At 41.7% G+C, this 25,925-nt stretch overlaps 1 protein-coding gene across 1 annotated transcript in view; it reads right to left on the reverse strand.

Moving 5' to 3' along the window:
• The window catches only part of SPINK2 (serine peptidase inhibitor Kazal type 2), a 52,837-nt gene that overhangs the window by 6,597 nt on the left and 20,315 nt on the right, over window positions 1–25,925 (reverse strand). The gene's annotated exons all lie outside the window — the stretch shown is intronic.

The following is a 25,925-nucleotide window of genomic DNA, read 5'->3' on the forward strand; positions in this document are numbered from 1 at the left end:
CATCTTGTTTCCCCTGATGACTGTTATTGATCCAGGGGTGGGTGTGCAGCCTAACGGGGTATTTGGCCCAATTAAATGGAGCAGAGGATCAAGAGTCCATGGTTGGGAGAGACATTTTCTCTCCCTTTCTCCCTGTGTCTCCCTCACGGCCCTCTGTAAGGTAAGCCAGATGAGCCTCAATATGGAAGCACTGCAGTGTAGTTCTGATGATCCTGGTGGGTAACTTACAACCCTAAGGAAAATCAACATTAGGATGAAGCTGAGGACAGCAGAGTGGAGGAGTGGAAAGAACCTAAGTTCTTGAAGACATCATTGAGAAACTGATCCACACCATTACTGGAGCCCATCCTAACTCTAGACTTACCCATCAGGGACACAGTGAGATCTCTTATTGTTTTAGTCAGTTTAAGTCAGGATGATCTGTATCTTATAGTGAAAAGCAAGATAGGGCACCTGGCTGGCTCAGTTGGAAGAACATGCAACTCTTGGTCCCAGTTTGAGCCTCATGTTGGGTGTAGAGATTACTTACATAAACAAACACACACATTTTTAAAAACAAAACCAAATTAACGCAAGAGTATTACAAAATAACCCACAGCTAACATTATATTTAATAGTGAAAACCTGAATGCTATCCGGAATAAGACAAGGATGTCTGCTCTCACTACCTCTACTCAACATCATACTGGAGGTTCTAGCCAAGAAAAAGAAATAAAATCATCTTGACTAAAAAGAAAGACATAAACTATCTCTATTCAAAGTTGACATGATTTTGTATATAGAAAATCCTAAGAAATACACATGCACAAAAAAAACCTATTTGAACTAACAAGTTCAACAAGGTTACTGGACACAAGATCAATATACAAAAATCAATTGTATTTCTATACACTAGCATGAACAATGCAAAAATGAAGTTAAGAAATCAATTCCATTTACTAAAAAGGATAAAATATCTAGGAATAAATTGAACAAAAGAGGTGCAAGATCTGTATACTGAAAACTACAAAACATTGTTGAAAGAAATTGAAGATTTAAATAAATGGAAAGACATCTATGGTTATGGATCAGGACACTTAATATTGTTAAGATGGCAATATTCCCCCAAACTGATCTACAGATTCCAAACATTCCCTATCAGAATCTTGGCTCCCTTCTTGCAGAAATTGGTAGGCTGATCCTAAAAATGCATATTAAAATTCAAGGGACTCAAAGTAGCCAAACAACCTTGAAAAAGAAGAACAAACTTAGAAGTCTCACTGATTTAAAAACTTACTACACTTTCTAGATATGTCTCCTGAGGCAAGGGAAACAAACAAAAACAAAAATAAACTATTGGGACTTCATCAAAATACAAAATTTCTGCACAGCAAAGGAAGCAGTCAACAAAACTAAAAGGCAACCTATGGAATGGGAGAAGATATTTGCAAATGACATATCTGATAAAAGGTTAAAATCCAAAATATATAAAGAATTTATAAAACCCAACACCCAAAAAATGAATAATCCAGTTAAAAATGGGCAGAAGGCAAGAATAGATATTTTTCCAAGGACATATAGATGGCCATTAGACACATAAAAAGATGTTCAACATCACTGGTAATCAGGGAAATACAAATCAAAACTATAATGAGATATCATCTCACACCTGTCAGAATGGCTAAAATCAACAACTTAAGAAACAACAGATGATGGTGGAGGATGTGGAGAAAGGGGAATTCTCTTGCCCTGTTGGTGGGAATGCAAACTGGTGCAGCCACTGTGGAAAACAGTATGGAGTTTCCTCAGAAAGTTAAAAATAAAACTACCCTAAGATCCAGCAACTGCACTACTAGGTATTTACCCAAAGAATACAAAAATACTAATTCAAAGGGATACATGCACTCCGATGTTTATAGCAACATTATCTACAATAGCCAAATTATGGGAAAAGCCCAAGTGTCCACTGATTGAAGAAGGGATAAGGAAGATGTGGTACACACACACACACACACACACAAAATGGAATATGGAATATTACTCAGCCATAAAAAAGAATGAGATCTTGCCATTTGCAACAATGTAGTTGGAGCTAGAGAGTATTATGCTAAGCGAAGTAAGTCAGAGAAAGACAAATACCATATGATTTCACTCATATGTGGAATTTAAGAAACAAAACAAATGAGCAAAGTGGGGAAAAAGAGAGAGAGAGAGGCAAACCAAGAAACAGACTCTTAACTACAGAGAAAAAACTAATGATACCAGAAGGGAGGTGGGCGGGGGATGGGTGAAATAGGTGATGGGGATTAAGGAGGGCACTTGTTGTGATGAGCACCACGTGTTATATGGAAGTGTTGGATCACTATATCGTACGCCTGAAACTAATAGTATACTGTATGTTAACTAACTGGAATTTGAATTAAAAACTTTTAAAAAACCTACTACAGGGGCGCCTGAGTGGCTCAGTTGGTTAAGCGGCTGCATTCGGCTCAGGTCATGATCCTGGAGTCCCGGGGTTGAGTCCCGCATCGGGCTCCCTGCTCGGCGGGGAGAAGGGGCATACACACTGGTTCCTTTACCAGGGAATACATAAATTAAACCAATAACATTTACACCCACACTAGAAAAGCAACATTCCTCTTTCAACAACTCTTTTCATCTAGATCCTTATTATCAGGAAAGGGAATACTTTATTCTTTGGAAGAGAATTCTTTCCTCCTCTGTAAAGGGGAATAAATAAACTCTTCAAATAGTTGTAGATTCAATGAGTTAGTATATGTGAAGACACTTAGAGCAGGGCCCAGGATGTGGTAAGGACTATGCTTACCAAAATAAGAAATCAGAGTATTTCTGAATAGCAGCTTCCTTTGTTATCCCAGAATAACTCCCAGACTTAATGGTAAAGTTCTGCCGTTTTTCTCTGTGGGAGGAGAGTTGCCAATCCTTTCATCGCCCTTTGAGACACTTACTTGCCTGTGTGGGAGAGGCCCTCTCCCGTAAATGTGTCAGAACATTCTCTGTGCTCTATGATAAAGCGTCTTGCATTCCTGTGTGACAGGACCTATTGCAACACCATCATAGAGGTATGTGCCTTGTGATTCCTGAAAGGGGTGGATTACAGTACCTGGTGTCTCTTAGGCTTATTAGTCCATGAAATCCACCTTCTCCCTTTGTTGTTGAGTCATATCTGGGAAATAGTTCTTACCTGTTGACCACATTTTTGGAAACTCTGATCTCTTCAAGGTGACTCTTTTAAGAGAACATTTTTCCCAAATAACAGCAGGCTAGAAGTTACACAGAGCCAGTTTGTGGCCATGACACTAATAGTCATAACTACTCTTTACTGAGCACCTAACCTACTAGGTGCCAAGTATTATCCTGAGAGCTTTACAAGCATCACTTCATTTAACTCTCTTAACAGTCCTTATAGAGATGGCCATTTAATTTAATTTTTAAAAAAGATTTTATTCACTTATTTGCCCGAGAGAGAGAGAGCACAACCAGGGGGAGTGGCAGGCAGAAGGAGAAGCAGACTCTGTGCTTAAGAAGGAACCCAATGTGGGACTTGATCCCAAGACCCTGGAACCATGACCTGAGCCAAAGGCAAACACTTAACCGACAGAGCCACCCAGGCATCCTGAGATGGCCTTTTTAAAGATAAGGAAATTGAAGAACAAAAAGGTTAAATAGCTTGCCAAGGTCACACAACAAGTAGTGGATTCAAATCCAAGTCTGTCTGCCTTGAAAGCCCATGAGTTTCTATTTCTGGTTTGAACATGGTAGCATTTCTTTTCTTCTCTTCATTGAAATCAGCCAAAAGGAACAAAAAGATGGAAAAACAAAGACACAAAATCTTTTTCCTAGAAAGTAGGAGATAGCTAAAGCCCCAGGTCTTCACTTCATTGGAAGGACTGCCCAAAGCAGTAAAGATGAAGGAAGGGGGCATGTAGGAGCAAGCAGAGAGGAAAACCTACAGCAAGGGGACACAGTGGCTGTGTATCTCATAAAGAGCTGGGTACAACTCTTGAAATCAAGGGGCAAAACCTAACTCCCCTTATTCACAGTATTAGGGCCAGTGTGCATTCACTGGTACCAAGAATTTCCCTGGACCCTCTTTGGTATTAAAAGACAGAGATGAGTCTTCCAAGGAACCAACGACTAGCCATGTTTGCAAGAAACTCTGTCTCTGCAGTAGCACAAAAGAGTCTTTGGGTTCTAAAAACTTCACTGCTGCTTACCTTTGTTGCTTAGGAAGAAGCAAAACTCAACAAACTCACTTAAAACCCCAAATCAGGGGCGCCCTGGGTGGCGCAGTCAGTAAAATGTCTGACTCTTGGTTTTGGCTCAGGTAGTGATCTCAGGATCATGAGACTGGGGCTCAGCACCCAGCTTAAGACTCTCTCTCCGTCTCCCTCTGCCCCTCCCCCTTAAAATAAATAAATAAATCCCATTTTCTTTTTTTATTTAAATTCAATTAATTAACATATAGTATATTATTAGTTTCAGAGGTAGAGTTCAGTGATTCATCAGTTGTATATGACACCCAGTGCTCATTACATCACATGCCCTCCTTAATGCCCATCACCCAGTTACCCCATCCGTCCACCGCCTCCCCTCCAGCAACCCTCAGCTTGTTTCCTACAGTTAAGAGTCTCTCATGGTTTGTCTCCCTCTCTGATTACGTCTTGTTTTATTCCTTCCCTTCCTCTATGCTCCTCTGTTTTGACCCAAATCAGGAAAAATTTCAGGTAGCCTGACACTTCCCCTTAAAAACTTTCTATAAAGAGCTCATCAAGGAAAAAAATCATCTCCTGCAATGATGAAAAATAGAAAAAAAAACAGTGCAAGATGGGGCACCTGGGTGGCTCAGTCAGTTAAGCATCTGCCTTCAGCTCAGGTCATGATCCCGGGGTCCTGGGATCGAGCCCCTCATTGGGCTCCTTGCTCAGTGGGGAGTCTGCTTCTCCCTCTCCCTCTACCCCTCACCCCTGCTCGTGCTCTCTCTCTCTCTGTTAAATCAATAAATAAAATCTTAAAAAAAAAAGAAAGAAAGAAAGAAACCAGTTCAAGGAACTATACAAAGATCCTCTAAGGGGGAAAAAAAAAGTGAAAAAGAGCAAGAAACCAAATAGTAGACAAAGAATATGCACTAGAATAATGTCTCTATGAAGCAGATAATAATTGTGATCAAATATTCCGTCATGGCTCTTTAAAACATAAATGAAGCAATGGCCTCTATGAAACCAGAACATAAGGCAAACAAGGCTAAGGTTCAGGAAGGATGCCGGGAGATGAGAGGATGACATGAAGTGGCAGCCCTCGGACGTCAGTGCCAGCCCGGAGACAAAGCTCACGCATTCATCTACATGCAACACTAGTAGGAGCCAAAAAGGATGATGACAGAAAATGCAAACAGCGTAGGTTTTTCTCATGACCAGAGCATGATTGGAAGGGATATTTAGAGCTGGGTGAGCTTATCTCCAGAAATCCAAGGTGGTCTGCTATAGTTTTGGGTCAGCTTAAGGGCTGATTCTAACTACAACTTTCAACAGATATCATGTATTCATGGAGCTCAAAGTTCAAAACAATAGATTGTGCTAAAGTCTCTGTTAGCTGTCAGATTGTTGCATGGAGAATTTAAAAGAATCATGACTGGAAAAAAAAAAAAAGAATTCATGCCTGGGGCTCCTGGCTGCCTCAGTCAGTAGAGCGCACAACTCTCCATCTTGGGGTCATGAAGGTCAAGGCCCACGCTGGGCAGAGATTACTTGAAAAAAACATCATGCCAAAGAATGATTATTATAGGTAAATATTATAGTAATTTTTAAATCCCTTCACGTATACATGTATGATAGAGGGATAGACAGACAGACAGACAGACAGACATAGGTCTTATGTATCCTGTAAACTAAATGCATAGCTAGGTCCTTCCCACCAGAGACTACAAATAAGGCTGCCTTTCCTTCTCATTGCCTAATTATTTTAGCTTAAGCCCTCATTTAGTTTGTTTTTAGGAAATCTAATTTTGATACACACCAAAGTATCATGGAAATTCCTAGAAAATTTTACTTGCTTCCAAAATCCATCCCGGTTGCCCCCTGTCTCCTCAGCAACGATCAGGCCACCTCTGAGCTATCTTGGGCCACCGTTTGCTCTGCAGACCCTCCCCCCCAGAGATTCCTAAAATGCCCTCCCTCTGGTTGCTGCTGTTGTCCCTTGTGCTGCTTCATCCCAACCCGGCACACCCCTCCCTTATTGCTAGAGTACTAGCTGAAACTAGCCTGTGATGTTTATTACTTTTTTTACTTTTAACTTATTTTTTTAATTTTAATTTTAATTTTTTAATTTTAATTCAGTCAATTAACATATAATATATTATTAGTTTCAGAGATACAGGTCTGTGATTCATCAGTCTTATATAATACCCAGTGCTCATTATATCACGTGCCCTCCTTAATGTCTATCACCAGTTACCCCACCCCCTTACATCTCTCCCCTCCAGCAACCCTCAGTTTGTTTCCTATGATTAAGAGTCTCTTATGGTTTGTCTTCCTCTCTGATTTCATCTTGTTTTATATTTCTCTCTCTTCCCCTATGATCCTATTTTGTTTCTTAAATTCCACATATAAGTGAGATCATATAGTTGTCTTTCTCTGATTGACTTATTTCGCTTACAGCCTGTGATGTTTAACAAAGATTTTCTGGAAGCTGGTGGTTAACGTGAAGGAATTATGACATAGGCCTAGAATCTTCAGAGGCCTTGAACCTTCCACACAACTCCCTTGTGGAGCACAGCTTTGCTTAAATCCCAGCCTGCAATCACGTAGTGAGGCCACTAAACTTTACTTCTTTCCCGACCTCATGAGTGAGTCTTTGGTCACATCTTCTTTGCCAAGAATTCAGACCCAAACAGAGGAAAGAATTGCCCCCACTCACACCTGTATAAAGCCCCCTTCCAGCAGCCTTGTCTTTTAAGTTCTAGGACCTAATTTTTCCCAGAATGATTGATAGCAGAAATGTCCCATTCCCAACCAACAGGGTTAAACGTGCCCCAACTGGGTAAAGATTCTCAGGAGGTTGAGGTAATTCAGTCTTCTTTAGGATCACAGTCTAGCACCAGGTCAGGTATAGCAAACCCAATCCAGTTTGTTTTTCAAAATCTCCTTTCATTCAAGAGAGAAACTTCCAGGTATTTTCAGGGTCTTGTGTCCTGATCTCCTATTTGCACAGCAATACACATGCATCCCTTTACCAAAAATTAAAAATAATATACTGTCTATCCCTTACACATTATCATTCAGGGCAATTTAGCCCCTTGGACACACATATATCAAATCCATCCATTCTAGAAGAAGATGTGGTAGCCAGTCTCTGAAGATAGCCCCCAAAGAACCACACCTCCTGGTATTAAATACTTGTGTAGTCCTCTCTGACATGAAATCTGAGCTAGTCCTGGGACTCACATATCTAATAGAAGGTGCCAGAAGTGACATTGTGCCAGATCTAGCCTAGGCCTAAAGAAGACCTAGCAGCTTCTGCTTGAACCTGTGGGAGCTCTGAGCCACCACATAAGAAGTCAGGCTGCACTACTGAAGAGACCACATAGAAGGAAAGGTCTTGTCGATAGAGGTCCTAGCCTTTCTGCCATGGCTCCAGACATATGAATGACACCATCTTGAAGGTTCCAGCAAGGTCACTATCTGACTGCAGCTGCTTAGAGGCCCCAAACCACTATGTTTTAAAGTACGCTGTTACACAACTGTATATAATGGAAATACAGCCTGTTGTCCTACATGAAATTCACAGGGAAAAAAAAAAGGGATAGTTTACCCCAAAGAAGAACTTTCTACCCCTCATCTTTTATCTGCTTAAAGATGTAAAATTGTATTTGTTTTCTTTTTGATATTTCAGATATGTCAGGGTCAGTTTATAGTTAAGGCTCAAGCCCAAAGTACCATCATTCCCTTATCCCCTAGACATCTCATTATAGCTCATAACCTTCACAGGACAGTTTAGGCCTGAAATTAGGGTACAAGGAGAGCTCTCTCCTCCTTCCATGCTTAACTCCAAGGGTCAGGGCCCTTCTCTACTACAGCAAATGAATTAAATTAAACAATCCCACTTATGAAAGAGCATGAATTACATTAAAGGTGTTACAAGCATAAAAAAAAGAAAAGCACACTTATATGAAATTTGAAAATATTAAGCATGAAATGAGATGTTAATGTAGTAGAACAGAATGTACTGTACAGCTAGATGCAAATTAAAATTTTGTTCTAATCTGACCTTACAACACAGCATTTGGTATAAGGTGAGTGCATCTTGACCACTGCCTAAGGGAATCATTACTGAGGCAATGGTTATATTGTGTGCTGTCTTACCTAAAATATGTTCTTGCAACATAGAACAAGAGGATAGTATTTTATCACCACTTACCCAAATAACCAATTCTTAATTCCCTAAAAACAATAGCAAGGGTACACCATAGGTTGCTGACAAATTGTCTTCTGCCAGTTAGCAACCTCTCATCATCCCTCAGTTGACTATCTTAGTTCTCATAATGGCCTTCTACTCTTATCCCACAATTCACAAGGTCTTAGGAAAACAATTTATATCTATTCATTCAATCAACCATTTGTTCAACAAATATTCAGTGGTACTTACTGTAGGATAGATACTCTTCAAAACACTGAAAACAGGGTAAAAACTCAATTCTAGCTGCCTTATAACTGCCACAATTATAGAACATTTTGTAGGTTCACAAAGTATATTCAAACACATTCTCTCCTCTGCTACGTTAAATTGGTCACCAAACACTTAAACCGCTCAGAGAAGATGAGGCTAATTCCACCCACTCATCTCTAGGTTGGTAGGATTTGTTTTCATAATTTCAGCACCATTTAATAAGGGCTATTGTGGCCCTGCATTATTCCAAACATAAGTAATGACAATGACATCTCTGCAGAGAGAGACCTAATTGCAATTTCTTATCGACAAGTGGTCATAAATGTAGGTGATGATGCCATTGCAAAATTCCCATTTATAAATAATACAATGCTCTGAAAAACTAAATGCACCTCTGAATAACAGAAATGATGCAAGCTGACATAAAGAAATAAATGGACAGTGTGCTATGATAATAAGTCTTTTATAAATACCTACTTACATCATCCCAAACTTGGGTGGAAAATTAGGCAGAAGCTATACTCACATGTGTCTCTCTCTGGTTCCTGATTATTTCTCAGAATTTTCCTCAAAAGGTGGTCAGACAGTTTTATACTACAGGCCTTAGGACAATGTCCAGATGATTTCTTTAGATGGACCTACTAAATTATTGAATAAGCTCAGGCAAATGATATTACTAAATATTTTATTAGTACCAAGAGAAGCATTTTGAACACATGGCAATATTTTCTAAAAATAGGTGCATTGTAGAAGCTTCAGGGCTAAAAAGACTATTCAAAGAGTAGTGTGGATCTCTCATAATTAAAATGTGGGCATGAGATTCATATTTGCTAAAATTTGATTGTCTCAATATGTGAAAAATAATTTAAACACATTTGATATGGGTCATTTGAAACTTGTTTCTCGGAGGCTATATCTAGAGGTCAAGAAACTTAAGATCTAGTTTTATTTTTCAGACCAGAGTGAAGTTAACAAATGTTGAAAGCTATTCATTTTACAGATGATGGAAAAATGATGAAAAAGAAAATGAGAATGCCCTGTTTCCCTACGACTTCAAAGAATCCTACAGACATAACTTCATTCATCTAAGAAAACAAACCTGCTAATTATATTCTATATAATTATATTATTATATATATAAGATAATCTCATAGTTGCCTGTTTTATAGAAAGAGAATTCACGCCTTGGGAGAAGAATTGTACCAAAGTGGAAAAACCAGAAAGAAACCCCTAGATCGTCTCTTTGGCTCAGACTACACCCTCCTTGTAATTTGAGATGCATTTTCCTCCTGCTCTGACCGGCTCAGTGGATTGGGAGCTCCTCCATAGTGGGAATATATTCCCTTCACATCCCCATGTGTCTCCTTCATGTCTCCCCTATCCCCCTGCATGTCTCCATGCAATTCTCTTCCTATCTCTCTGGTCACTTCTCAGTCTTCAGTAGGCTTCTCTTCAACCAGACACCTCCTAAGTCTTGTAGGTTTTGGTCCTTCCTTGGCCCTTTTCCAAGCCCTGGCCATCAGCCCCTGATAACTTTCTCAGATCTACATTTGCTTCTCCGTTCCTACTGTTGCTGCCTTCTTTTTTTTCAAGTTTTCATCATGTCTTTCATGGACAAGACACCAGCCTCCTTTACTGGTCTCTCCGACTTCAGACAGAGTTCCTGGCCACCCATTGACCACAATGCCCCCAAAGCAGCTCTATACGTCAATCCTTTGTTCACCTTCAGTGTGTCCACATCCAGGATATTATAACTGGGTCCGCCCTCTTTATGTAAATAGTCTTTTTTTTTTAAGATTTTATTTATTTATTTGACAGAGAGAGAGAGAGAGAGCGAGAGAGGAACACAAGCAGGGGGAGTGGGAGAGGGAGAAGCAGACTTCCCGCGGAGCAGAGAGCCCAATGCGGGGCTCGATCCCAGGACCCTGGGAACACGACCTGAGCCGAAGGCAGACACATAACGACTGAGCCACCCAGGCGCCCCTATGTAAATAGTCTTATCCTGTACCAATTTCATACTTTTGTAAACTCTCCTTATTGCATTTTATGCTCTAGAAATACCAAACCCTGCAACTTCCAAATATGCTAGGCCTCCCTGCCTTTCCATGTTCTATTCTCTCTGCCCTACCCTGATGTCTAGCTGCCAATGTCTGCAAGCCCTTCAGGTCCTGCTTCAGGCATTCCTTCCTCTGTGAAAGCCTCCCCTGACTCCCCCAGGCAGGTTTTGTCCTTCTTCCACCATGTCCGTTGCACCATCTGTACACAACTCTTTGAGCATTGACAACACAGATTATGAGGCAGGATCATTTTTTAATGAATTGGAAAAACTCAATCTTTCCCTCCTATGTGTCTCCTTTACTACTCATAAAATACTTCTGGTCACAAAATGTATGGCGATTACTCCCCACACCATGCAATTCTCTGTAATACCAGTGGAGTTCCCTACAATTCATTTTTTTTAAGTTTTTTTTTTTTTTTTTTTTGGGCGCCTGGCTGGCTCAGTAGGTTAAGCGACTGCCTTCGGCTCAGGTCATGATCCCGGAGTCCCGGGATCGAGTCCCGCATCGGGCTCCCTGCTCAGCAAGGAGTCTGCTTCTCCCTCTGACCCTCCCCCGTCTCATGTGCTCTCTCTCTCTCTCTCATTCTCTCTCTCTTTCAAATAAATAAATAAATAAAAATCTTAAAAAAAAAAAAAAAACAATACTGTGGGGATCCTGTTGCCCCTGCCTGTTCTTTAAAAAAAAGAAAAAAAAAGATTTTTTTTTTTTTAAAGTAATCTTTACACCCAACATGGGGCTCGAACTCACAACCCCCTCTCGCCCGGGATAAAAAGTCGCAGGCTCTACCGACTGAGCCAGCCAGGCACCTCGCCCCACTACAATCTAATTGAATTCTAACACCACCTACCTGAAGATAGTGTTAGATCCCAGAGGTTAAAGGCTCAGTCCTGTAAGACTGCTCCCTTCCTTCTTCAGATGCCAATCACAAGTAGTAGATCCCCTACAACCAAGTAGTAGTTTACCTATAATGTCTGCCTGATTTGGCTACAAATCAAAGGTTCCACAACCCCCTCCTCAGGTTCAATTAATTTGCTAGAACAGCTCACAGAACTCAGGGGTACATTTACTTAGGTTCATCAATTTATTAAAAGATACAGATGAACAGCCAGATGAAGAGATACATAGAGCGAGGTCCAGGAGGGTCCTGAATCCAGGAACTTCTGTCCCTGTGGAGTTAGTTGGAGACCATCACCCTCCCTGTGCGTAGATATGTTCACCAACCTGGAAGCTCAACAAAGTCGTGCTGTTGGGATTTTTATGGAGATTTCATTGCATAGACATGATTGAGCATTAACTCCATTTTCAGTCCTTTTCCCTTCTCAAAAGAATGGGGAGTGTGGCTGAAAATTCCAAGTTTCTAATTGTGGTTTGGTCTTTCGAGTGATCCATCCAGGACCCATCCTGGAGCCCATCCAGAATTGCCTCATTAGAACAAAAGACACTCTTATCACTTAGGAAATTGCAAGGGTTTCAGGAGCGCTGTGCCTGTAGCCAGGGCAGACACCATTATATTTTTTTTATTAGCTCACATATATTAAATTATATAATTTTTTCCTTTGATAGCAAGATATAACTTGCAGATAGGAAAGTGCACAAATCTTAAAAGTGTGCAGCTCAGTGGATTTTTATATGTGTCACTACTGCAGCATGACTATCCAGCATGAATGCAAGCTCTCTTATGCCCCTCCAACCCAGACAATGACCCCTAAAGGTGACCACTAATCTTTTATTACCACAGATTAGTTCTGCCTGCTTTTGAACTTCATATAAATGGAATCATATAAAATAATTTCTTTTTACGTCTAACTCCTTTTTTCCCCAACATTATATCTTTAAGTTTATCTATGTTATTACATGCAGATGTAATTTTTTTAAATTGTTGAGTAGTATTCCACTGTGAGGCTACCATAATCTATCAGTTCTACTGCTAATGGGTATCAGGATTTTTCCAGGGTGGTGGTGGTGGTTGTTGTTGTATTAACTATTATGAATAATACTACTGTGAAAATTCTTGCACTATCTTTTGGTGAATCTAAAGATTCAGTTGATTTAGACCTGAGTGGAATTGCTGGGTCATGAAATATGCCTATGCTTAGATTTAGTAGAAAATAAGCAGTTTCCAATGTATACTCCCCAAAGAAGTATAGACAGACGGATAATCATCTATTTCTCTATTTATCTGATGGCTATGATTCCACATCCTCAGCAACTCAGTATTGTCAGTCTTTTTAATTTTAGCTCTTCTAGTGGAGGTGTTATTGGATCTCACTGTGGTTATCTCGCATTTTCTGTTTCTAGGATCTCCCGCCACCTCCATCCATTTTCCATTTGGGCAGTATTGAGAATATTCTGTATTCACTGCCCTCAGCATAGGTTTTGTAGAGTAGAAATGCAGACAGGACAAGACAGAATCAGGGCTCCTAGGTAGCTCAGTCATTAAGTGTCTGCCTTCGGCTCAGGTCATGATCCCAGGGTCCTGGGATGGAGCCCCACATCGGGCTCCCTACTCCATGGGAAGCCTGCTTCTCCCTCTCCCACTCCCCCTGCTTGTGTTCCCTCTCTCGCTGTGTCTCTCTCTCTCTGTCAAATAAATAAAATTTTTAAAAAATAGACTATGAAACTCATGCTAGAGGCATAGCTTGAGAGAAAATATTTTTAGTCCCAAAAGCCTTTTTTTGGAGCATTAGTATCTAGATTTTGAGTACCAGAAGCTAAAATCTCAAAGAATTTAGGGCAGTAAGTATTTTTTCATCAATAAATTTGGGAGAATGCATGCTTGAATAAGACTTCTGTATAAGACCGCTTAGAGTTGGTAAAGATCCTTGGAACAGAGGTGAAGATCAAGAACAATTCTGATGAGTGTCCTGCTCCAGACCAAGTCTGAGGGTGGAGTAAGGAGAAATGACAGAACCTCCATGTTGGTTGAGGTCTCCCAGAAGAGAAGGAACTTGTTCCTAAACACCAGTATCATAGGACCTGCCTGCACCCAGCATTGGAATGGGCACAGAGTATAAATGGCTTGAAGGTGCATTGAAACCAAGAGCACCCGAGACAGTTCCACTGACATTCCCAGAGTCATACAGTCAGTTGAACAAGAGCCAAACATTTCCCATGCCCTGAAAGAGATGTAAAGGTAATTGCAAGCAGATGAGCCTGAGGAAATCTTATATGATTACAAGGAAAAAACATAGCAACAGATAATTGCCTGGACCTTCTCATCAATGATCTGATAAGAAAATGAAGTCACCTCAGGAGATTCCAGTGAGAAAGATGAAGAACAACCAAAAACCAGGTAGAAAATGGCCATTGAGTCCCAGACACCAACTACTCTTCCCCCTCCTCATCAGAATGCCCTGAGTTAGCCCTCAGAACTGAGATGCAATCCTAGCGTGAAGAAGAGAGAGAAAAGGGTCTGATTGGCTGAGAAAGCTTGATTGATCAAATTACATTTCTGCCACCTGCCAGAACGGAGGCTTAAAGCTAAAAGTTAAGTTTGGTTACAGCAAAACCTAGAAAAGTTTTGTTGCTTGCACACCTGAGAATGTGCACTAAAATTTGCTGGGGATATACATGAGTCTGGGTTCTCCGGAGAAAGAGAACCAACAAGATATAAATAAAGAGATTTACTGTAAGGAAGTAACTTACATGATTGTGGAGGCTGAGAAATCCAAGATCTGCAGTCTGCAAGTTGGAGACCCAGGAGCCGATGGTAATGGTATACCTCCAGTCTGAGTCTAAAGGCCTCAGAACCAGAAGAGCTGATGGTGTAAGTTCCAATTCAAGTTCAAAGTCAGAAGAAGAACAATGTTCCAGGTCAAAGACAGGCAGAGAGAGCAAATTCTCCCTTCCTCTCAGCCTTTTGTTCTACTTAAGCCGTCAGTGATTGGATGAGGTCCGCTCCCAGTGGAGAGAGCAGTGTGCTTTACTCCACCTACTGATTCAAATGTTATTCTCTTATGGAAACACACTCACAGACCCAAAAGTAATGTTTATTTTAACCAGATATCTGGGCATCCCATGGCCCAGTCAGGTTGACACACAATATGAACCATCACAGGCTACGATAGTTTTTACCTGTTCATGTACCTCTCTACCCAGTAGACTCTGTACTCCTTGTGGTAAGGACCACATCTTTTCATCTCTGACTCCCCAGCACTTATCACAGGGCTTGAAATACAGAGTGCCTCAGTATATGTTCAGTGGATTCATCCATTTGATGCCTAGCTGAGCTTCATATTCAATGATGACAAACACCCTGGGGTAAACTGATCCATTGAGTCCAATCCGTTTAGCCAGGACTTCATTTGTATTTGGGACAGAGATGAAGAGATGATGAGGGTAAGGGGGAGACAGCCTGTGGAAAATCCCAATAGACATCTTGGTTCATTAATCACCAGAAATCATAAGGTTACAAGATCACAAAGAAATCCTTTAAGGGCTGAGAAATCAACGCAGCATCTAACCCAAGACAAAGTCAGACATTTTTGTCCCAAAGCCTGAAGACAGGGCTGGTTTTAGTGCAGGTGGATTATACCTTTGCCTCCATGGTGTGATTTTAGGGACTCAAGCAGCCCCTTTCCATCCCATCTGCTCTTGCTGGGTGAGGCCTGCTATTCAATTGTCAATACTCTGTTCCTTTAACTTGAGATTTTGATCCTTCCTAAAATGGAGGCACATTTGGGAGATATAATATTTTGAATTGCTATCGATGCTTGGAGTGACCAAAAGAGTTGAGGAGTCTTTTAAATAAGAGGCAGTAAGGTGGAGAAGAAGAGACTAACAAGTACCTGGAGATCGAGAAAGGGGCTCCAGGAGTACAGAAAAGAGACAGAATGGAAAAACCTGGAATGCAGATTGCTTGTGGACTTTGCAGTTCTGCCTTTGACCTACTGTACCTCTGCGAGAATGGAATTTGGCTCTGGATCTGGGAAGACTGGAGAAAGAGAACAGAGATGACTGCCCCTCCCCCTCCCCGTTCTTCACAGTAGTCATTGGCACTGTAGGAATTGCCCTGGCTGACTGGGCAGTGGTTTTCTGTCTTAGATTAATTTGGTGCTTTTCTTTTTTTTTTTAAGTTTATTTATTTAAGTAATCTCTACACCCAATGTGGGGCATAAACTTGAGACCCCAAGATCAAGGGTCACATGCTCTGCTGACTGAGCCAGCCACGTGTCCCTACTTGGTGCTTTTCTAAGGAAGAAGAGAACTGAGTTGGACTACAGTAGAAGTAAACCCTGGGACACGTGCCAACCCGCCAGATTATTTCCTGGGCTTGGGATGCAGAGAACTATGTAATTGTGAGACTGTGATACATAGAAGTTGGCTTAAAGAAATTAGATGCATACACCTAATTGCCAAGAGCAAGGAGAAAAGATAGATTTGTTGGAGCCAAATGGATTTTGTGGAGGCAAGCAACTTAGAGGCCTGGGTTTGCTGATGAGAAGATGTTCCTGAACTAAATCCAATTATTGTAAGAAGTCGCTCTCACCAAAGCAAAGAAACAGTGATAATTCTGGCAGGGCTGTGACAGGCAGGGTCTGAAGGTGTGTCCCAGAATTTCCTGAAAGAATTGACTGCCAGAGCAGTCCATTGTTCTCCTCATTTAATTGGGTCTTCTCAAATGGGGTAAAGAGGATCTGTCTCTCTCCAAGTTTGTCTCAGCTGTGCTTCTGTCCAGTTATTGAACAAGTTATGTACCTGCTTGGGGTAACTTAGAAACAGGTATGCAGTCATTGATTGTAATTTAAGCATCTTTGGAAACTTAGCACCTTAGAATGACATGGAGTCAGGAAGAAGATTTAAGAGATGTAACTTTCTACTTCCTCTTTGATCTTCACCCTTTCTGCCAATGGCTCTGCCAACTGCTCAGCCTCTTGGTTAGCATGGTAAAGTAAGTAGCTCTTGCCAGGAGCCAAGGAAATCCTTATAGAGTCCTCATCACCAGGTTATCTCAATATAAGGTTAGCAGGCCTTTAGTGCTAGAGCTTGAAGTGCAGTGGGTGAGTATGCCCCCAGGGATTCCCCTTGGCAATTTTCATAGGGGGAGAAACTGCACTGGGGTGCAACGTCCCTTCCCTATGCCCGAGAGACAAGAATAAATAAATGTGTAAGAATAAATCCACACTAATGTCAAGACTGAAAAAACACTGAAAAGAAATCAAGAGTCATTGGCAATGCTGGAATTGGTATTTTTGAATCAGGGTAATGGAAATATCAGCAGTTTCCCCCCAAAGATCACTGTTGTAGAGTTCTCCAGAGAAACAAAACCAAGAAGACAGATATTGATATAGATTTGTGGAAATTTCTCACGAGGAATTGGCTCACATGATTATGGAGGCTGAGAAGTCCTGTCTGCTGTCTGCAAACTGGAGACTGAAAGCCAGGGGCATAATTTAGTTGGAGTTCAAAGGCCTAGAACCTGGGGAGCCAATGATGTAAACCCAGTCCATGGACAGGAGAAGGTGAATGAGATGTCCCAGCTTAATCAGTGAGGCAGAAAAAATAAAAGGTAAATTCCTCCTTCCTCTGCCTCTCGGTCCTCCTATTCAGGGCCTCAACGGATTGGATGATGTTCACCTACACTGGGGAGAACAATGAGTTTACTGAGTCAACGAACTCAAATGCTAATCTCATCCAGACACACCCAATCACACCCAGAAATAGAGTTAATCTCGGCCACCCATGGCCAGCCGAGTGGACACATAAAATGAACCATCACAATCACAATCACATGTCATACACATGTGTATATGTAACGCACATGTGTATTTTTCTCTTTTAGTTTAGCACCTTGAAATGTTTAGCTGTTTCCTCCTTCTCGCGGGTTTACTTGGTGGCTTTTACAAAGTATTCATCAAAAGTTTATTACCTTTAAATTGGGATTTAATTTAGAAACATTTTCATTTAAACAACACACCGGGGATATTTTTCAGTGTAGGCAAGCTGTGCTCGTAAGGGCGGTAGAAAGCAAGTGAAATGTGAAGGGAAGTCACCCTTCCGCCTCACGGTTCATGTTCATATATTGTCCATCCTACCACTTCCCTGCTCTTCTCTTGCTTCTAAAATTATCTCAAGATCATCCGGCCATGTTCCCCCTAGGATGAAAACACATTTATAGTGAATGTCTTTTGTGGTCACTTTTTATCATCTCTGCTCCTAAGGAAGTGAATGCAGATGGAATGAAGCCGAGCCAGCCTCCTTTCCCCAGACTTCCTTCTTTCCTTGCTTCTGTCCCTACATAGGGACCCCCGAGACTGGGAAGTCTCTGACAGTCCCGTCTTCATTCCTACAGAAGGAGTTACAGGGCTATCCACAGCCATTTTCCCCTTCTTCCTCACTAATAAGCTTTGATTTTACTGCAAACGTCATTATGTTCTGTTCAGCAAGTGTGGTCAGTTACTTTTCCCAGCCTCTCAGGGGGGTGCATAGGAGTGGGTGAGTGGCAAAGTTTTGGCTGGCAAGCCGGAAGCAGAAGTTGAGCAGACCATCTACAAAGTTCATCAAAAGGGGGAAAGGGCTCGCCTGGCAGGCCTCTTAATACTTCCCCCACCCCTTTTGTGCTTGTGTGTATTCAGCACACACAACACACTACATGTGTTTCGAGGATATATGTGTACTCAGGAACACATCTCGATCACATCAGAGTGGGAGGCCTGCAAGTAGGCACAAGAAGTGGCTGGTGTGGGTGGGGAAAAGTAAATTTTAAGAAGAGAAGGGCCCTGTATAGACGGCTGATGAGAACGTATTCTGAGATGGGTGTTTATTTAACTCGACCCTGCACCTGGTATCTTGAATAAAAGGGGAGGGGGATGGAGGAGGAAGACCAAAAAAAAAAAAAAAAAAAGAAAGAAAAAAGGAGCCAGTGCAGAAAGTTCTTGTCAATGATCTTACAAAATTCTGCCGTATGACATATGGAAAACATTCACCTGGCATCGACTGACTCGGGAAACCATGACAACTCTTCCAGCCTCCCATCTTAAGTCTTGTGGAGTCTGACTCCACACCTGGGAGCTCTCAAATGTCCAGTGGTCCAGCAACCAGGGCTCTGCGCATGACTAAGGCGAAGTTTCTGCTTGCAGTACCTTTCCCTGCAGATGTGAATAGGAACCCTGGGGTTCAAATCCAAACACTGGATTCCCTCTCCGGATACTCTGTCCTGGCTTTGGGCACCTATCCAGCTTCAGGCCTTGAACACAGTCTTTAAACAGCTGTCCCTTTTAGGACTCAACAGACCTAACTTCCTGTTTAGGTTCTGTCCTCCCTGGGGGAAAATTGCTGACTGGCTTCTTCCTCCAAGCAGAAATACGTAAACTTAAATGTTAAGTAAAATCTCTGGGCTGTGAAAGAGGTTTTGACTGAAGAACCTTGCAGTAGAAGCCTAAGGAAGAGTGTGTAGGCTGTTGTATTCGTAACCCACCGTGAGCCATGCCTCCTGGCATTCATACCCTTGTAGAGTCCCTTCTCCCTCTTTTTTTTTTAAATTCAATTAATTAACATATAGTGTGTTGTTCGTTTCAGAGGTAGAGTTTAGTGATTCATCAGTCTTATATAACACCCAGTGCTCATTGCATCACGTGACCTCCTTAATGCTAGTCACCCAGTTACCCCCTCCCCCCAACGCACCTCCCCTCCAGCAACCCTCAGTTTGTTTCCTATGATTGAGAGTCTCTTATGGTTTGTCTCCCTGATTACGTCTTATTTTATTTTTCCCTCCCTTACCCTATGCTCCTCTGTTTTGTTTCTTAAATTCCACATATGAGTGAGATCATGTGATGATTGTCTTTCTCTGATTGACTTATTTCACTTAGCATAATACCCTCCAGTTCCATCCATGTCGTTGTAAATGGACAGATTTCTTTTTTGATGGCTGAGTAATATTCCATTGTATGTATATGTATGTGCATACACACACACACACACACACACACACCATGTCTTCTTTGTCCATTCATCTGTCAGTGGACATCTGGCCTCTTTCCATAGTTTGACTATTGTGGACACTGCTGCTATAAACATTGGGGTACAGGTGCCCCTTCGGATCCCTACATTTGTATCTTTAGGGTAAATACCTACCCTCTCCTTGACTCTTGATGGCTCTGTGACCTGCTTTAACCAACAGAATGAGGCAGAAGCGATGTTGGGCCAATTTGTGGCCTAGAACTTAAGAAGGCCTAGAAGCTTCTGCTTTCATACTTCACAATCTGGAAGAAGCCAGCTGCCACATAGGAAGGCTGGCCACTCAGAGACCACCATGCTGTGAGGAAGTTCACAGGAAGTTACCAGAACAAAGAGTAACTCTACCCATACTATATTTAGGGCTTAAAAATAGAAAAATTTAGAAATAGAAAGATTTCGAGGAAAAGGTAGTATTTCTTCACACGGGGAGACTGGTCTTTTGACGGATGATCTTCCAGTCAAAGCTTAGGAGCGGTATGTGTTAATGCAGAATTTCGTGTGACTCCTAACTTCATCTCACGCCATGTCTCCTCTTCTGTCCTCTACTCTCCCTGCACTGCCGCCCATCCGCTGGGTTTGCCTTGGGCTTCTCCCACGCCTGTGGGCTTGCCTGTGCTGCACCATCTGTGTGTGATGGCTCCTCCCTCCACAACTGCGGATCAGGGTCCCACCAGTTGTCCCAGACCTTCGTGAAATAGAACCACTCTGTGGAGTTTCCCATGAATGTTGCAGCCCCCGTGAGGGCTCGTCCTTTCCTCTCACCTCCATTCCCAAAGCATTTCTAGAATGGGAAACTCATTTGGCCATTAGCCATCTTGTAACATCATTTCTCTTATTATCTTGAACAGATATGTAAATGTATTTTGATTTAACTATATACCAGTTTATTTCCTGCTCTCGAATCAGATTGTAGCTTCTCAGGGACAGGAACACATGTGTGTCCCCCCAACAGAAAGCCCGTAAATGTCTGTTGGTTTCTACCCTACTTTCCAGTTATCTCCAATCCAAGGGACCTAAGAGTTATATTTTTTTTTCTTTCTTTCTTTCTCTTTCTTTCCTTCTTTCTTTTTCTTTCTTTCTTTCTCTCTCTCTCTCTTTCTTTCTTTCCTTTCTTTTTGTATGAAGTCTGAAATAGTGCTTTGGCAATGTGCATTTTTTAATTTATTTTTTTATTGAGATATAATTGACATATAACATTATGTTAATTTTGTATTTCTCCTTTAAAGCTTTCATTTTCTATCAGAAGGGTTGTAATGATTTTAAATTTTTGTCCAAGATTGAAAGGGTTCCTAGGAAGTGGAAACTTCTGTTTTAAAACTGATGTCAGGGGGCGCCTGGGTGGCTCGGTCAGTTGGGACTCTTGATTTTGGCTCACGTCGTAATCTCAGGGTCATGGGATCAAACCCTGCATCTGCTGAACACAGGGTCTGCTTGTCCCTCTCCCTCTGCTCCTCTCTGTGCTCATGTGCACTCTATCTCTAAAATAAATAAAATCTTTAAAAAATAAAAATAGGGCGCCTGGGTGGCTCAGTCATTAAGCATCTGCCTTCAGCTCAGTTCATGATCCCAGAGTCCTTGGGATCAAGTCCCACATCAGGCTCCCTCCTCGGGGGGAAGCCTGCTTCGCCCTCTCCCACTCCCGCTGCTTGTGTTCCCTCTCTCGCTGTGTCTCTGCCAAATAAATAAATAAAATCTTTTAAAAAAAATAAATAAATAAAAATAAAAAATAAATAAATCTGATGTCAGGGAGCAAGAATTCCTGTCCCATTCAAGGCTCCTTCTAGCTGGACTAAGAATCAAATTGACATGAGACAGATTAGCAGGAGAAAATCAAATTTAATAGCATACATTCGGGGAATCCACACAGACATGGAAGTTCCAAAGACAGACAAAAAGGTATATAAGTGATTCTGAACTAAGGAGAAGGAGGTGGGGGTCTGGGACTTCAGAGGAAAGGAATGCATTTCACAGGGCAAGAGCAGATGTTTGTCCTGCCATACAGATGGGTCACTCAGATAAAAACTATCCCTGCCGATAACCCTTATTCTGGGAAAGACTCCCAGTTTAGATTCTTCTACGTAGTTAAGGAAAAGACAAAACTTTCTCTTGAGCCCGTGGGGCCTCGATTGCCTTCAGCTCAAAATAATCTTCATGCCGAAGTGGCTCAACTTGGGGCGGCCTGCCTTCAACCTCTACACGGGCAGCGTCTCATGCAAACTGGCATAAGTCGGCCACCGTTCTGCTGTGGGTCTTTGCCACAGCAAATGCACCCGGTGCCCCACCCAGGGTTCCAACTGCAGAAACTGTGGAACAGCTGCCCAATCCTGTTTTCACATAAATGGCACCTGTGCCCTGTGAAGTTTGAGCAGGTGGTCTCCTAAACTAGTTTCACTATCATTTAAATTTGATAGAAAGGGTTTTGAAAACCATCTGTGGTAATTATACATTAGCATAACGGAGGTTGCTCTCATGGTAGCCGCTATAAAAGGGAAGAATAAAAACTTACTGGATTTTCTCCAGCATGGTTCTACAGAAGGCAGCGATATGGAACAAGCACATGCCATCCAGACCCCAGAGGGTTTACTGTATTCCATCCAGTTAGCAAAGAAAGTCCAGCACTTCACTATATGTCTTTATTTATTACATATACTGTAACTTGCTTTCTTACAGGTCCCTCTTTATTTGCCACTACTTTGAGCTGCTCAGAGACAAAGACTGATGTGTTTGACAACATATATGACTTGCCAGAATGTGTTCACTGTTTTTTACTAATGTCAACCCATTTCATTCTTACATCTCTCCTATATTAGATAGATGCGATTTTTATTTCCATTTTATAGATGAGGAAACTGAGGCACAAAGTAGTTAAGTAACTTGCCAAGCTAGTAAGTGACAGAGTTGGATTTTTTTTTTTAAGATTTTTATATATTTGACAGAGAGAGAGAGAGCGCAAGAGCACAAGCAGGGGGAGCAGCAGAGGGAGAGGGAGAAGCAGGCTCCTCACTGAGCTGGGAGCCCTACATGGGGCTCGATCCCAGGACCCTGGGATCATGACCTGAGCCAAAGGCAGTTGCTTAACCAACTGAGCCACCCAGGTGCACCCAGAGTTGGAATTTGAATCCAGGCAATCTGGCTCCAGAATATGCTCCAACCATGATACAATCCGGTTTAGTCCTTATTCATAACAATGAATATCCATGGCACCTAGCCCCATCCCTGGCATGAAACTCAATAAATATTTACTAAAAAATGAATAAGTGAATAACTCCCATATGTAAGACAATCATATGTCCAGGATACTCTTGGAGAGTTATAATTTTAAACATTGTTAGGTTTTCAAAATATGTATTAAACCATGCATCACATGATGCCTCTAGATTGGGGGGTCAGATTATGGCAAAGTTTCTGTAAGATTATCAATTGCATTTACTCTGATTTTTTGTTCAAATTGATCATTCTTAGTCTGATAAATCTTGATGCCAGGAAGGGGGTGCTCTGGATAATAGGCTTCAACTACCAGGCATTGCAAAAATGCCAAGTGTCCTTGGTTTTATAAGGTGATTAAGTTTGAAGCTGGAACACTCCTATCAATATCCATTATATATGGTTTTGTCAGGTTTGAGGCAAATAAAAGATTTGAGGGAAGGTATAAGGAGGAGTCTTCTTAGACCTGTTATCACTAGATGTAAAAACCCTTGGAAAATCTTAGAAAGGTTGCCTCACCAGGAATGCACCTTGTTAAGACAAGATACTATTTTATGAAAGAGGTCACTATCTCATGTTACAATTTAGTTCCCCGAATATTTCCAGCTAAGGACTGCCAGGTCCAGAAAATCATCTATAGCAGTGATTCTCAAAGTATGGTCCCTGACCAGCAGTACCAGCATCTCCAAAGAACTTATTAGAAATACAAATTCTTGGGGCGCCTGGGTGGCTCAGTCATTAAGCATCTGCCTTTGGCTTGGGTCATGATCTCAGGGTCCTGGGATCGAGCCCTGCATCGGGCTCCCTCCTCAGCAGGGAGTCTGCTTCTCCTTCTGCCCCTCCCCACACTCGTGCTCACTTCTCTCTATTTCTCTTGAAAAATAAATAAATAAAAGCTTAAAAAAAAAAAACAATTTCAGGCCCACCGTGTGTGGTCTTCACTTGGCTTAGAGATAGGCGAATTTCTGTGCACAAGACTTGATGAATGAGCTATCTGGAGATGGATAGTTACCCATTTAGGTAGGCTGGAAAATATTCCACTATTGTAAAGTGTGTGTTTCTAAAAGTATTATGTTGTAGATCAGCCACCCTGATTTCTTATTTCTGCTACTGAGTGGTATCAGGCAAAGAGCCTGGGGTGAAATGGTGATGTAGAACAAGCCTGACCTTAGTAGCTGCTCTCATGCCCTTATTATTCACAGTTTTCTGGTTTCTAGAACCCTGACCAAGGGGATATTATATTAGCAACTCATTCAGATCACACTGCTAAGTAACTAGGGATGCCAAATAGGCTTCAAGTCCTGTGCCAACTTTGATTAGCCTGTAGAGGCTGCCAACAGTACCGTGTTGAGGATTCTAACTCCAGACTCCATGAGAAAGCATGCTAGGATGGATTAGTAACATGCCCATGGGTTGGGAGCACACCACAAAACTTGCCTAGAACTTGCCATCCCTGCACTAAGAATTTAACACATTACATTTCTGTGGGATGTTTGCACATTAGAAGAGGAATGTGAAAGAGAGAACACTTGATTAAAACACTGATGATAAATGGAGGTTCAGACATTTGTAGAAGGCTGGTAAGATATGTATTTGGGGGAAGCCATGGAGAGAGAACAGGAGAAAGTGAAAGGAAGATCTGTTCCAGAAGTGACACTCAGGGGCCTCTGGGTGGCTCAGTCAGTTAAACATCTGACTCTTGGTTTTGGCTCAAGTCAGGAGATGGAGCACTGGGGTTGGGCTCTGTGTTCAGCAGGGAGTCTGCTTGAGATTCTCTTCCTCTGCTCCCTCCCCCCCCCCCCGCCCCCACCTCATGCTCTCTCTCAAATAAATAAAGCTTTAAAAAAAACAAACGGCCAAAGAAAAAAGCAAGAGAGAGAGTCAGTTTGAAAGAGCACAGAAAAAGTGCCAATCCTAGCTTTACAAGCTATCATTTTATGGACCTAACAATAAGTCCAAATTTTAGTTAAATGTATAAAATGTGCCCAAGGTGCTGTGATTTATTTTGCTGCTAATATGGTTTCTATATAACAACAGCAACAACTTTCCATGCTTCACATCACACTCCTTGGTCTGTTGCTTATTTTATTCTCTGTCTGTGATTTGAGCCAAGGAGCCTGAGAAAGTGGGCTCACAGAAGGCACAGATGTACCATACGTTGTGATCAATACACCCTCGGCATTCAACAAATACTAACCCACCCAAGGGCTGCCACTTGTTTGGACACCAACTTTTTTTCCCAGCAGGGTCTAAGTAAGAATCTCCTCACTCAGCAGCACTGCAAACATCAAATTCTTTCAGGGCCTTAGTTTTGTATGTTCAAAATGGAAAACGGCAGCTACCAAATCCACCACAGAGAGATGAAACAAAGGTGGTCTGCCAAAAGGACTCCCTTAACCGAGTTAGATATTTTGAGAGGACAATGATTTAACAAAAAATAAAATAAGGACTCCAAATTTGGAGTCAGGAGACATGCTGTGTCCTTTAGTTGACCAGGAGCAAGGTCATTTAACCTATTTCAGACTGTTCCCTAAACCACAAAACAGAAACACAACAACCCCCAACTTACAACCAAATCATTGCTGGTTGACAGTCAAAAGAGAAGCCATCATGAATTGAACCCTGATTTCCTACAAACACAATGCTATTTCCTATCACAAACATTATGAAGCTGATCATAAAAAGTAGAACAAGAAAATTCAAATATAGTTACAGGCATTTATTAAATATGTAAATCCACACAGCCCTAAAAACTTCATAGCAAATGCTCCTTTTGAGAGGTTTTCTGCATGGCTTAGACTCGTTGCAGCTTATCAAAATATATGGCTTATAAGGACAGCTCTTCTTAAGAAATCACCCTATGGCAAATAAAGGATTTCTTCACTCCTCCAAAGACTAACATACCACATGGAAAGTTAGGGTCATCTGTCTCGCAAATATTCATTGCCAGTTTCACGTGCGTGGATGCCTCTGAAAGTCTTTGAGTGGAACATACTTCTCTGGTGCCACCTGCTCTTCCTTTGCAGAGAAGAATCCTTTGCT

Source organism: Zalophus californianus, chromosome 2, assembly GCF_009762305.2.
Source record: "Zalophus californianus isolate mZalCal1 chromosome 2, mZalCal1.pri.v2, whole genome shotgun sequence".
In the NCBI taxonomy this organism is placed as follows: domain Eukaryota; kingdom Metazoa; phylum Chordata; class Mammalia; order Carnivora; family Otariidae; genus Zalophus; species Zalophus californianus.